This window comes from Moschus berezovskii, chromosome 20 (assembly GCF_049115385.1).
Source record: "Moschus berezovskii isolate FMDL1 chromosome 20, NW_MosBer_1.0, whole genome shotgun sequence".
In the NCBI taxonomy this organism is placed as follows: Eukaryota; Metazoa; Chordata; class Mammalia; order Artiodactyla; family Moschidae; genus Moschus; species Moschus berezovskii.
In genome coordinates, this window is record NC_142479.1 from 24,058,565 (window position 1) to 24,071,625 (window position 13,061).

The 13,061-nt window shown below is 38.8% G+C and overlaps 1 protein-coding gene across 9 annotated transcripts in view; it reads right to left on the reverse strand.

The window, feature by feature from the left end:
• The window catches only part of BCAS3 (BCAS3 microtubule associated cell migration factor), a 600,416-nt gene that overhangs the window by 406,406 nt on the left and 180,949 nt on the right, over nucleotides 1–13,061 (reverse strand). The gene's annotated exons all lie outside the window — the stretch shown is intronic.

The window sequence follows — 13,061 nt, forward strand, 5'->3', positions numbered from 1 at the left end:
AGGCAGAGGAACCAGAAGTCAAATTGCCAACATCCACTGGATCATCGAAAAAGCAAGAGAGTTCCAGAAAAACATCTACTTCTGCTTTATTGACTATGCCAAAGCCTTTGACTGTGTGGATCACAATAAACTGTGGAAAAGTTCTGAAAGAGATGGGAATCCCAGACCACCTGACCTGCCTCTTGAGAAACCTGTATGCAGGTCAGGAAGCAACAGTTAGAACTGGACATGGAAAAACAGACTGGTTCCAAATAGGAAAAGGAGTACGTCAAGGCTGTATATTGTTACCCTGCTTATTTAACTTATATGCAGAGTACATCATGAGAAACGCTGGGCTGGAGGAAACACAAGCTGGAATCAAGATTGCCGGGAGAGATATCAATAACCTCAGATATGCAGATGATTCCACCCTTATGGCAGAAAGTGAGGAAGAACTAAAGAGCCTCTTGATGAAAGTGAAAGAGGAGAGTGAAAAAGTTGGCTTAAAGCTCATCATTCAGAAAACTAAGATCATGGCATCCAGTCCCACCACTTCATGGCAAATAGATGGGGAAACAGTGGAAACAGTGGCTGACTTTATTTTTCTGGGCTCCAAAATCACTGCAGATGATGATTGCAGCCATGAAATTAAAAGATGCTTACTCCTTGGAAGGAAAGTTATGACGAAGCTAGACAGCATATTAAAAAGCAGAGACATTACTTTGTCAACAAAGATCCATCTAGTTAAGGCTATGGTTTTTCCAGTGGTCATGTATGGATGTGAGAGTTGGACTATAAAGAAGGCTGAGTGCAGAATTGATTCTTTTGAACTGTGGTATTGGAGAAGACTCTTGAGAGTCCCTTGGACTACAAGGAGATCAACCCAGTCCATCCTAAAGGAGATCAGTCCTGGGTGTTCACTGGAAGGACTGATGCTAAAGCTAAAACTCCAATCCTTTGGCCACCTCATGCTGACTCATTTGTAAAGACCCTGATGCTGGGAAAGACTGATGGCAGCAGGAGAAGAGGATGACAGAGGATGAGATGGTTGGATGGCATCACTGACTCAATGGACATGGGTTTGGGTATACTCCGGGAGTTGGTGATGGACAGGCAGGCCTGGCGTGCTGCGATTCATGGGGTTGCAAAGAGTCAGACAAGACTGTGCAACTGAACTGAACAGAAAACATGTTGAAAGGATACTCTGCTGCTGCTGCTGCTGCTGCTAAGTCACTTCAGTCGGGTCTGACTCTGTGTGACCCCATAGACGGAAGCCCACCAGGCTCCCCCATCCCTGGGATTCTCTAGGCAAGAACACTGGAGTGGGTTGCCATTTCCTTCTCCAATGTGTGAAAGTGGAAAGTGAAAAGTGAAAGTGAAGTCGCTCAGTCGTGTCCGACCCTTAGCGACCCCTCGGACTGCAGCCTACCAGGCTCCTCCATCCATGGGATTTTCTAGGCAAGAGTACTGGAGTGGCTTGCTATTGCCTTCTCCGGAAAGGATACTCTAGATGAGTATAAATAAATTAAAAACTAGGATGAGGGAGGTTAACAATAAAGTAAACAACAACAGTTAATATTTATTAAGGTCTCACTATATTTTATGTATTGTTTTAGATGACAGTACACCCCTCATTTTATTGATGAGGAAATAAAAGTACTGGGAGTGATCCAAGCAGATTAAGTAACTTGCCCTATTAAATACCCAGGTGAAGGGGGGACATGATATCTTACATAGGATCAGGTAAGTTTTCCCCAAATGATACTTAAGATGGGACTCAAGAGACAATAGGGCTTCCTTGGTGGCTCAGACGGTAAGAAACTACCTGTTATGCGGGGGAACCCGGATAGGATCCGTGGGTTGGGAAGATGCCCTGGAAAAGGGAATGGCTACCCACTCCAGTATTCTTGCCTGGGAAATCCCATGGACAGAGGAGCCTAGTGACTCCTTTTCAACCCCAAACAGTCAGACACGACTGAGCAACTAACACTTTCAAGAGATAAATAAGAGGCAGGGAAATGAGCATTCCAGGCAGAGGTAAAATGATGTAATATGTTTAAGGTACTGAAAAATAACTAGAATGGCCAAATATGGGAGGAAACATGTCGATCAGCTTGAAGAGGTAAACTTGTCCCATGCTGTAATGCTTTTAGACAATGTACTCAATAATAATAAAGTTGTTGAAAGATGTTTGTGTCATTAACATTTCTTACAAAACATTTGAATATCTTAAAATGGAAGTAAAAATGGAACATGATACGACAACCATAGTTGAACAGAATAACCTAGAATTGGGCTGGGATAAAGTAAGACTTTTTAAAAACAAGAGTAACTGAATGATTCTCATACATATGGCTATAGAATAAATGTCTGTATAGCCCCTAAATTCCTATAATGAAATGCCAGAAACCTAGTGTGGTTATATGTGGAGCTGGGGTGGGAGCTATACGTGGTGGGGGTCGCTGTACCTATGGAAGTAATTAAATTTACATGAGGTCATATGGGTGAGGCCCTGATGTGAGAGTATTAGTGTCCTTGTAAGAAGAGACACCACAGAGATAGTTTTCTTTCTCTCTTTCCCTGCTCCCTTGCAGACATGTTAAGAAGGTGGCCTTCCGTTAGTGATGAAGAAACACCTCAGGAGAAACCATCAGCCAAACCCTGATCCTGGACTTCAAGCTTCAAACACTGTGAGGAAAGAGATTTCTGTTATTTAAGCCACCGACTCTATGGTATTGCCTTCTTGCAGCCTGAGCTAATACATGTTCACAGGTTATTGTCTAAACCACGTATCATAGACAGCATTTTACATGCTCAAATGACCAGTAAATAGGCTTTGGGGCTGGATTTGTAAAATCAAAAGAGGCTGTTGTTCTTGCTCTATGAGAAACTGATGAAAAACCAAACCAAAGTTATAAAAAATACTATTGAAAACTAAGTTCAATACAAAGTAATTAAAAGTAGCTGCTCTCACATTGAGCAGAACAGAAGAAGGAAGAAGAGCTCAAACAGGTGAGGGTAAGGAGAACTCAGTAACCTTTTGAATAATTTTCAGTGCCTCCATTTTAGCTGATGTAACAGATCAGAACACTGCCCCCACAAAAATACAACTCTGTACCCAATTAATCAAGAGGGATAAGATTAATAATGCCAAAAGCTGTGAACAAAGAGAGCTGACAATTGCTGAAAGAAATAACCATCAAACTAAACTATCAAATCTAGTTGAAACAGTCCTCAAAATTATGGGCAAAATAATCTGCTGAAAGTCAGAAAATGCTAAAAGAAGTCATCTTCATCACAGAAACCAGAAATAGCCAACAGAAGTGTGTAACTTAGGAAAGTACAAAAGTAATTCAAAGGAAGAAGGATAATATCTTGGAAAAAATGATGAAGTAGCAAAAAACAGGGACCTAAACCTGATACATTATACACAAAAATAACACAAAAATATTTAAATTTAAATATAAATGTGAAACTAACATCCTGTTAGAAAATTACATAGGAGAAAAGCTTTGCGCCCCACCCAGACTGTTGACCATTTCTTAGACATGAACACAAAAATACAACTAACAAAATTTTAAAAATGCATTTGACAAAAAGCAATCAGATTGATTATATTCTTTGCAGCCAAAGATGGAGAAGCTCTATACAGTTAGCAAAAACAAGACCAGCAGCTGACTGTGGCTCAGATCGTGAACTCCTTATTGCCAAATTCAGACTGAAATTGAAGAAAGTAGGGAAAACCACTAGACCATTCAGATATGACCTAAATCAAATCCCTTATGATTATACAGTGGAAGTAAGAAATAGATTTAAGGGTCTAGATCTGATAGATAGAGTGCCTGATGAACTATGGACAGAGGTTCGTGACACTGTACAGGAGACAGAGACCAAGACCATCCCCATGGAAAAGAAATGCAAAAAAGCAAAATGGCTGTCTGAGGAGGCCTTACAAATAGCTGTGAAAAGAAGAGAAGCGAAAAGCAAAGGAGGAAAGGAAAGATATAAGCATCTGAATGCAGAGTTCCAAAGAATAGCAAGGAGAGAGAAGAAAGCCTTCCTCAGCGATCAATGCAAAGAAATAGAGGAAAACAACAGAATAGGAAAAACAAGAGATCTTTTCAAGAAAATTAGAGATATCAAGCGAACATTTCATGCAAAGATGGGCTTGATAAAGGACAGAAATGGTATGGACCTAACAGAAGCAGAAGATATTAAGAAGAGGTGGCAAGAATACACAGAAGAACTGTACAAAAAAGATCTTCACGACGAAGATAATCACGATGGCGTGATCACTCACCTGGAACCAGACATCTTGGAATGTGAAGTCAAGTGGGCCTTAGAGAGCATCATGACGAACAAAGCTAGTGGAGGTGATGGAATTCCAATTGAACTATTTCAAATCCTGAAAGATGATGCTGTGAAAGTGCTGCACTCAATATGTGAAGAAATTTGGAAAACTCAGCAATGGCCATAGGACTGGAAAAGGTCAGTCTTCATTCCAATCCCAAAGAAAGGAAATGCCAAAGAATGCTCAAACTACCGCACAATTGCACTCATCTCACACGCTAGTAAAGTCATGCTCAAAGTTCTCCAAGCTAGGCTTCAGCAATATATGAATCGTGAACTTCCTGATGTTCAAGCGGGTTTTAGAAAAGGCAGAGGCACCAGAGATCAAATTGCCAACATCCGCTGGATTTTGGAGAAAGCAAGAGAGTTCCAGAAAAACATCTATTTCTGCTTCATTGACTATGCCAAGGCCTTTGACTGTGTGGATCACAATAAACTGTGGAAAATTCTGAAAGAGATGGGAATACCAGACCACCTGACCTGCCTCTTGAGAAACCTGTATGCAGGTCAGGAAGCAACAGTTAGAACTGGACATGGAACAACAGACTGGTTCCAAATAGGAAAAGGAGTACGTCAAGGTTGTATATTGCCACCCTGCTTATTTAACTTATATGCAGAGTACATCATGAGGAACGCTGGGCTGGAAGAAGCACAAGCTGGAATCAAGATTGCTGGGAGAAATATCAATAACCTCAGATATGCAGATGACACCACGCTTATGGCAGAAAGTGAAGAGGAACTCAAAGGCCTCTTGATGAAAGTGAAAGAGGAGAGTGAAAAGGTTGGCTTGAAGCTCAACATTCAGAAAACAAAGATCATGGCATCTGGTCCCATCACTTCATGGGAAATAGATGGGGAAACAGTGGAAACCGTGTCAGACTTTATTTTTGGGGGCTCCAAAATCACTGCAGATTCTGATTGCAGCCAGGAAATTAAAAGATGCTTACTCCTTGGAAGGAAAGTTATGACCAACCTAGATAGTATATTAAAAAGCAGAGACATTACTTTGCCAACCAAGGTCCGTCTAGTCAAGGCTATGGTTTTCCCGTGGTCATGTATGGATGTGAGAGTTGGACTGTGAAGAATGCTGACTGCCAAAGAATTGATGCTTTTTAACTGTGGTGCTGGAGGAGACTCTTGAGAGTCCCTTGGACTGCAAGGAGATCCAACCAGTCCATTCTAAAGGAGATCAATCCTGGGTGTTCATTGGAAGGACTTATGCTAAAGCTGAAACTGCAATACTTTGGCCACCTCATGCGACGAGTTGACTCACTGGAAAAGACTCTGATGCTTGGAGCGATTGAGGGTAGGAGGAGACGGGGACGACAGAGAATGAGATGGCTGGATGGCATCACCAACTCGACGGACTTGAGTCTGAGTGAACTCCGGGAGTTGGTGATGGACAGGGAGGCCTGGCGTGCTGTGATTCATGGGGTCGCTAAGAGTCGGACACGACTGAGCGACTGAACTGAACTGAACTGAAGAATTTCGCTCTGCAAAACATCCTATTAAAAAGATAAAAGGAAAAACTTCTCACTGAGAAAAAAGATTTCCACATCATGTATCTTACAAAGGATCCATAAAATAGAAAATGATGAGACAACTAAATGCTGGCCAAGGATGCAAAGAAAGCATGTCTAGAGGATTAAAGGGAAGTTTGAGAAGAATGTCTCACCAAGTAGGGTACATCAATAAAGAGATAACATTATAAAAAGAAACAAACACAAATCTGGAGTTGAAAAGTACAGTAACTGCAATGACAAATTCGATGAAGGGGCCCAAATAGAAAATTTAAATGGCAGGAAAAAATCAACTGAAATTATCCAAAATGAGAGAAAAAAAAAATGAAGAAAAATGAACAGAGCCTTTGAGATCTGTGGGAGGTAAATCTACAGGAGTCCCGGAAGGAAAGAAGAGGGGGAAAGAGACAAAGAAACAATGACTGAGAAGTCCCAAATTTCATGAGAAACATTTAGGACAGTGAAATTATTTTGTATGATACTATAATGGTAGGTATCATGGTAGGTAGGGCTTCCCTGGTGGTTCAGAGGGTTAAGCGTCTGCCTGCAATGTGGGAGACCAGGGTTCAATCCCTGGGTTGGGAAGATTCCCTGGAGAAGGAAACGGCAACCCACTCCAGCATTCTTGCCTAGAGAATTCCATGGACAGAGAAGCCTGGCAGTCTACAGTCCATGGGGTCGCAAAGAGTCAAACACAACTGAGTGACTTCACTCACTTCACTCATAATGGTAGGTACATGTCAATATTAATTTCTCAAAACCCATAGAAAATACAACACCAAGAGTGAACCCTAATGTAAACTATGGACTGTGGTTGATAACAGTGTGTCAGTATGGGTTCATCAGTTGTAATATGATCACTGTCAGGTGGAAGGTGGATAGCGTGGGAGACTGTGTGGGTGTGGGTGTGGCACGTGGGCAGAGAGAGGGGAAGGCAGAAATATGAGAGCTCTCTGTACTTTCCATTCAGTTTTGCTGTGGACCTAAAAGCGCTCTAAAAACTAAAGCTTATTAATTAAAAAAATAAGTTCCCTAGAAAATGTTACTCATTGTGTATCTAAATAATTGAAAGCAACAAACTTACACCACCCATACAGAAGCTGCCCTGTTCTAAGCACAAGGTCTCTCTGGCACTTCTAAACAAATCATAAATGTTGCCATTATAATATTTGTTTTAATTCAGGACTCAGAGTCACAGCTAATAAACAAGAATGGGAAGGAGAAATTGAATAACAAACTGAATGCAGCTGCTGAACTAAAAGTTTCACAACTCTATTTAATGGTATCCCTTAATTTCTTTTCTGAATAGGTTCCACACACGGCCAAACTGCACGCCACCCATTCAAGCAATCTACATTTTCTCCTTAATTCCCTTTGCAGTGTTTTTCCATCATGTAAATTGTTTTTAAAATTTCTCAGGAGTTGGACAACATTCCTGGTTTGATCCTGGATTTTGATATCCAGGATATTTTAATAACTCTGTGATCTAAAGATAAGGCGCTCTAAATAAAAATGTTTAACAGTGAGATATATACAGGTAAACTAGTTAGAGAAAATCAGGTTTACAAACAAAAGACAGGCAATCAACTTTTCTTATATGTTTGCTTACTTTTCTAAGTGAACTTCCCTATACTTTTCTAAGTAGTACCAGCAAGTACTACTCTTATTATTGGCCACATTGCAGACCCAATGAGAAAATCTTTAACCAAATAGAGAATTACTGGAGGGTCAGTTAAAACTCACTGAATATAAATAAATTTTGAAATATATATTGGATCCATGTAAGGAAAAACTGGAGTGTTACTGGAGGATCTACAAGTTATATTTTGAAAGGGCCAATTTAATTTTTAAAAAAAGTGTGTGAGGCAGGGGCCATTTAAGTTAGATGACACTGTGCGTCCATGCTGAGTGTGCTAAGTCACTTCAGTCATTCCAACTCTTTATAGAGAACTTAAATCTTGATAGAAAATATATCTGATCTCCCCAAATATTTTTTAAGTGTTACAAAAATAACTACAGGGAAAAACAATAACTACTAAGATATTTACAAATAGCAAAGAAGACTCTTGACTCAAATATTTTATACATATGAATGTCTCAATCCAAGAGTGTTAGAATAAACCAAGAAATATGATACAGAAATTAAACAAGCAAAATAAAATGTCACCTAGTGATAGGAGCTGGATAATAGGTAGCCACAGCTGAGCCCAATGCCCTTCTCTGAGCAGCTGTTCAGCTACCGAATAGCTGAAACAAAATCAAGACTTTAAATCATTGAGAACTGAATATTTTATATATACACTTGTTCATATTCAAGCAATAAAATTCATATTCTGAACAGCAAAAATACTCAGAAATAAACAGTAAAAATTAAGATGAATTGTAAGCAATGGCATGAATTCTGTGCCTATCAGCTTCTACAGAAGATTCTGCAAATCAATTTTCTGAGTGCTTGCTGAATTATGAACCCATCATTTCATTCAAACTTTTAAACAGATACAAAGCAGAAATGATGACACACTGAAAAATTAATCTGCCACATAATAAACTGATGAGTCCACTGTACACAGCCTTTACTTCAAAATCTATGTCAGCCATGCCATATTTTTCTTGCCTCGTTCATTCAACTAATATTTATTTATTTAATAGGGACTGAATCATTATTTCCTAACAAATCATCTTTTGGCTCCCATTTAGAACTGGCTTTCTTTTGAAGAACTTTCCCCAAAAGCAAAATACCAAGTTAATATTCATCTCCTAGCATTCTGTCCTTGCTCCACAAAAGACCTGTCTTCCTTTTTTCTTTTTTTTTGAAGTCCCTATTCCACCAGCAGACTCCATGGGTAGGGACTGAACCAGGCACTGCGAATGAAGTCTAGCTTCCGATGTGTTCAGTTGAAACAAGTGAAAGCACGCTGCTGCTGGTGCTAAGTCACTTCAGTCGTGTCCGACTCTGTGTGACCCCACAGACGGCAGCCCACCATAAATGGGCTCATAAACATTTTATTGCCATGAAAATTTTCAGCAATATGATGAAGCCTAAAAACCTCTTTCTCATAACAATATTTTTTAAAGACAAGGTAAAATACTAATTGACATGCAGTAGAATATGTGCTTTTTTTATTAACAGTAATACATTAAAATACAGGCTCTGCCATGATTTTGAACCATAAGTATTAATTAGAGAATTATATAAATAACATCAAAAAGATATGAAAATACCCATTATTTATATTACAAATTCACAAAAAAGCTAATATTTCAGTATTTTATTGTACATATTGCTAAGTGAAAGAATTTTCAGTAAAGGTTAAAGAAAAACAGGACTTCCTTAGCAGCTTAGACAGTAAAGATTTTGCCTGTAGTACAGCAGAGCTGGGTTGGATCCTTGGGTTGGGAAGATCTCCTGGAGAAGAGAATGGCCACCCAGTCCAGTATTACTGTCTGGAGAATCCCATGGACAGAGAAGCCTGGTGGGCTACAGTCCACGGGGTCACAAAAAGTCAGACATGACTGAGGGAATAACACTTTTACTTTTCACTTTCACTAAAGAAAATAAAGATGCGATTTTTTTTCCTAAGTTCACATACTCTCTAAATATTCCCCTTGAACCCCTCAGACCCAGGTTAAGAAGCTATTTTAGATTCAATAAGAAATGTTAAGAGATCCTAAAACTCATAAAATATCAAGGCTTCCCTGGTGGTCCAGTGGTTAAGAACTCGCCTGCTAACGTAGGGAACGTGGGTTCAATCCCTGGTCTGGGAAGACTCCACATGCTGAGGGGCAACTATGCCTGTGTGCCACAATCACTGAGTCTTAACCTAGAGCCCATGAGCCACAACTACTGAAGCCCGCACGCCCTAGAGCCTGTCCTCCTCAACAAGAGAAGCCACCACGATGAGAAGCCACAACCACAACCAGAAGGGAGCCCTCACTCTCCGCAACTCAAGAAAGCATACAGGCAGCAACAAACACCCAGAGCAGCAAAATAAATAAATTTTTTTAAAATGCTGACATTCTCATAAAATTCTCTTTCTTCCAAGAAATTATAAGATTCGGTGTGAGACTGAATAAAGATACAACAGTACAAAAACATCAATTCACATGTGTTGAAGTGTTACATACCAAAGGAAAGATCAGTCAAAGAAATAATTGATGTTGGGCTTCAATAAAGTTAAATACCTTGATTTGAAAACCACTTCAAGAGAATGAGAAGACAAATCACAGACTCGGAAAAAATATTTACAAAACACATATCTGATATAGGACTGTTATCTAAAACATACAAAGAACACTTAAAACTCAACAATCAAAAAACCAACAAACCAATTTAAAAATGGACAAAAGATACACACAGCTCGGTAAATAATATATACAGATGACAAATAAAGTATGATACAATAGAATATTATTCAATGCTAAAAAGAAATGAGCAATGTAGGCATGAAGAGACACAGGCATGAAGAGACACAGGAGACTTGAACGCATATTAGTAAGTGAAAGAAGCCAATGTGAAATGTGTAACATTCCAACTATATAACATTTTGAAACTATGGAAAGAGAAGAAAGATCAGTGGTTGTCAGGAATTGAGAGAAAGAGGAATAAACAGGCAGAGCAACAGAGATTTTGTTCAACTGTTCAAACTATTCTGTATAGTACTATTATGATGGATTGTTGCTGCTGTCACTGTTTAGTCACTAAGTAATGTCCAACTCTTTGCAACCCCATGGACTGCTGCCCACCAGGCTCCTCTCTCTGTATACTTCCCAGGTAAGAACCAGTACTGGGGCAGGTTGCAATTTTCTTCTCCAGTCAATCTTCCCAACCCAGGGATCGAACCCATGTCTCCTACATTGGTAGGTGGCTTCTTTACCACGGAGCCACTAGGGAAGCCCTTATAATGGTGGATACATGCCATTATCTATTTTTCAAAACCTTGAATGTATAACACCAAGAGTGAATCCTAATGTAAACTGGAACAGACAGGCTAGCAAAAAAATATTAAAGAAATTATTACTGCAAGATAAATTATACAGTTATACAATTAACATGCTAGGAATACAGAAAAGTACAGGACCTACTACACAGCACAGGGAATTATATTCACTATCTTGTAATGACCTACACTAGAATCTGAAAGAGACTATATATATTATACAACTGAATCATTTTTCTGTGTACCTGATACACTGTAAATCAACTATACCTCAATAAAAAGTTAAAATAAAATTTTAAGTATAAACATAACTTTAATCTTTCCATTAAAACAAAAATTTCCATTAAAACATAAAACATAAATCAAGTGGCAAATGTAGAACAAAACTATGAAATCACAGAAATTTACGGTCTTCTAGAACTAACTGCTACACGATGACAGAGGTAACTACAACATCCTTTAAGTTATATAAGTTGTTTTTATAACAATGGAGATTCACAGACAGGAAAAAATACAGCTTCAAATGTCTGAAAGCATCCCAACTCTGGCCATATGAAACATATATTAACACAAAGGAAATCTGACATAACAGATGGACTATCAAAAATGAGTCATACTGGTTACTCTAAGAAGAGTACTATAAGTGACATAACTTCCAGATTGTTTCTTCAAATTCAACTTAAATCCCACAACACTCAGAGCATTTCAATAAATCTCTGTCTTTATTAATTAAACCTATCCACTGATCAACAATTACTATAAAATCTTCCTCTCTATTGAAAATGGCTAATTAAGAGGAGGAAGATTGCTCAAATACTTTATATTATCCTCTTATGATCATTCTTGATCTGAAAAGATGAAAAGAAGGAGGAAAAAGATGGGTCTTTCATTAGTTTTAACTAATATTCTACAGAATAAGAAATGGCAATCTCCTCAGACCCACCAAGCAAGGAAAAGTCCACAAACTAATGAAGACTATTTCAGCTCTGAAAGCATCAGAGCAATTTTATCTTTTATTCATAATCAAAGTATTTTTAAAATAAGTCCACTGGAGTGAAATTTCACCACTGGAAGTATTAAACCAATTCCTAACTATGAAAATTGGTAATTAAAGAGGAAGTATTACATATTTACCCTGTCTTTTACATCTAGGAAAACTGTGGCTCATTTCTGGTTAATGAGAGAAAACTCTCTTTAAACAGAGTTAACAGAAGTTAATCAATGCTAAAAATATGATAGAAAAACCACCATTCTATAGCCTTCAATGTATAATAACAAAACTATTTAGTAAAAAGTTGTTTCAGAAATGAGACCAAGGGCTTCCTTGCTGGTTCTATGGTAAAGAATCCACCTGATGATACAGGAGACACAGGTTCGATACCTGGTTTGGGAAGATCCCACGTGCCACAAAGCAACTAAGCCAGTGCACCACAACTATTGAGCCTGTGCTCTAGAGCCCGGGAACCGCAACTACTGAAGTCCACGTGCCCAAGAGTCCAGACTCCGCAACAAAAGAAGCCACTGCAATGAGAAACCCGTGCACCACACCTACAGAGTAGCCCCTACCCAGTGCAACTAAAGAAAAGCCTGTGCAGCGACGAAGGTCCCGCACAGCCAAAAATTAAATAAATATTTTTTTTTAAAAAAGCAAGAAATGAGGCCAAAGTAACACTCTGCACTTGCTAATCTCCATGAGAGAATCTATTTTCAGAATATAGACATTTGATGGTCACGAACTTATTCATGTGATCAAAAGTAGTATTATAAATTACAAGATGGCCTGATATAATGTATCCCCTGCTAGGATGAAGTGAAGTAGACAGCAATATGTAGGAAGTTTGAAAAAAATAATTTCAGGGCTGAATGTATTTAAAAGCCTCTAAGGAAAAAAAGGAAAACATTATTATAAGGAAAAACTTTGCAACAAATGCAGAATTTGGTCAAGATAATTAGTCATTGCAAGTTAGGAGGGAAAAGGTGAAAGCTATAAAGTGGATTAAAAAGAGCTAAAGAGACATAAACTGGAGAAGGAAATGGCAACCCACTCCAGTATTCTTGCCTGGAAAATCCCATGGATGGAGGAGCCTGGTAGGCTACCGTCCACGGGGTCGCGAAGAGTCGGACACAACTAAGCGACTTCACTCACTCACTCACAAAGAGACACAAAACATAAGGAGTGAACTTTAATTAGATCTTGATTTGAATCAGTTAGAGAACTCATTTTTGAGACGGTTGGGAAATTTTAAATTACGACTTGGATTTTAGATAATACAAT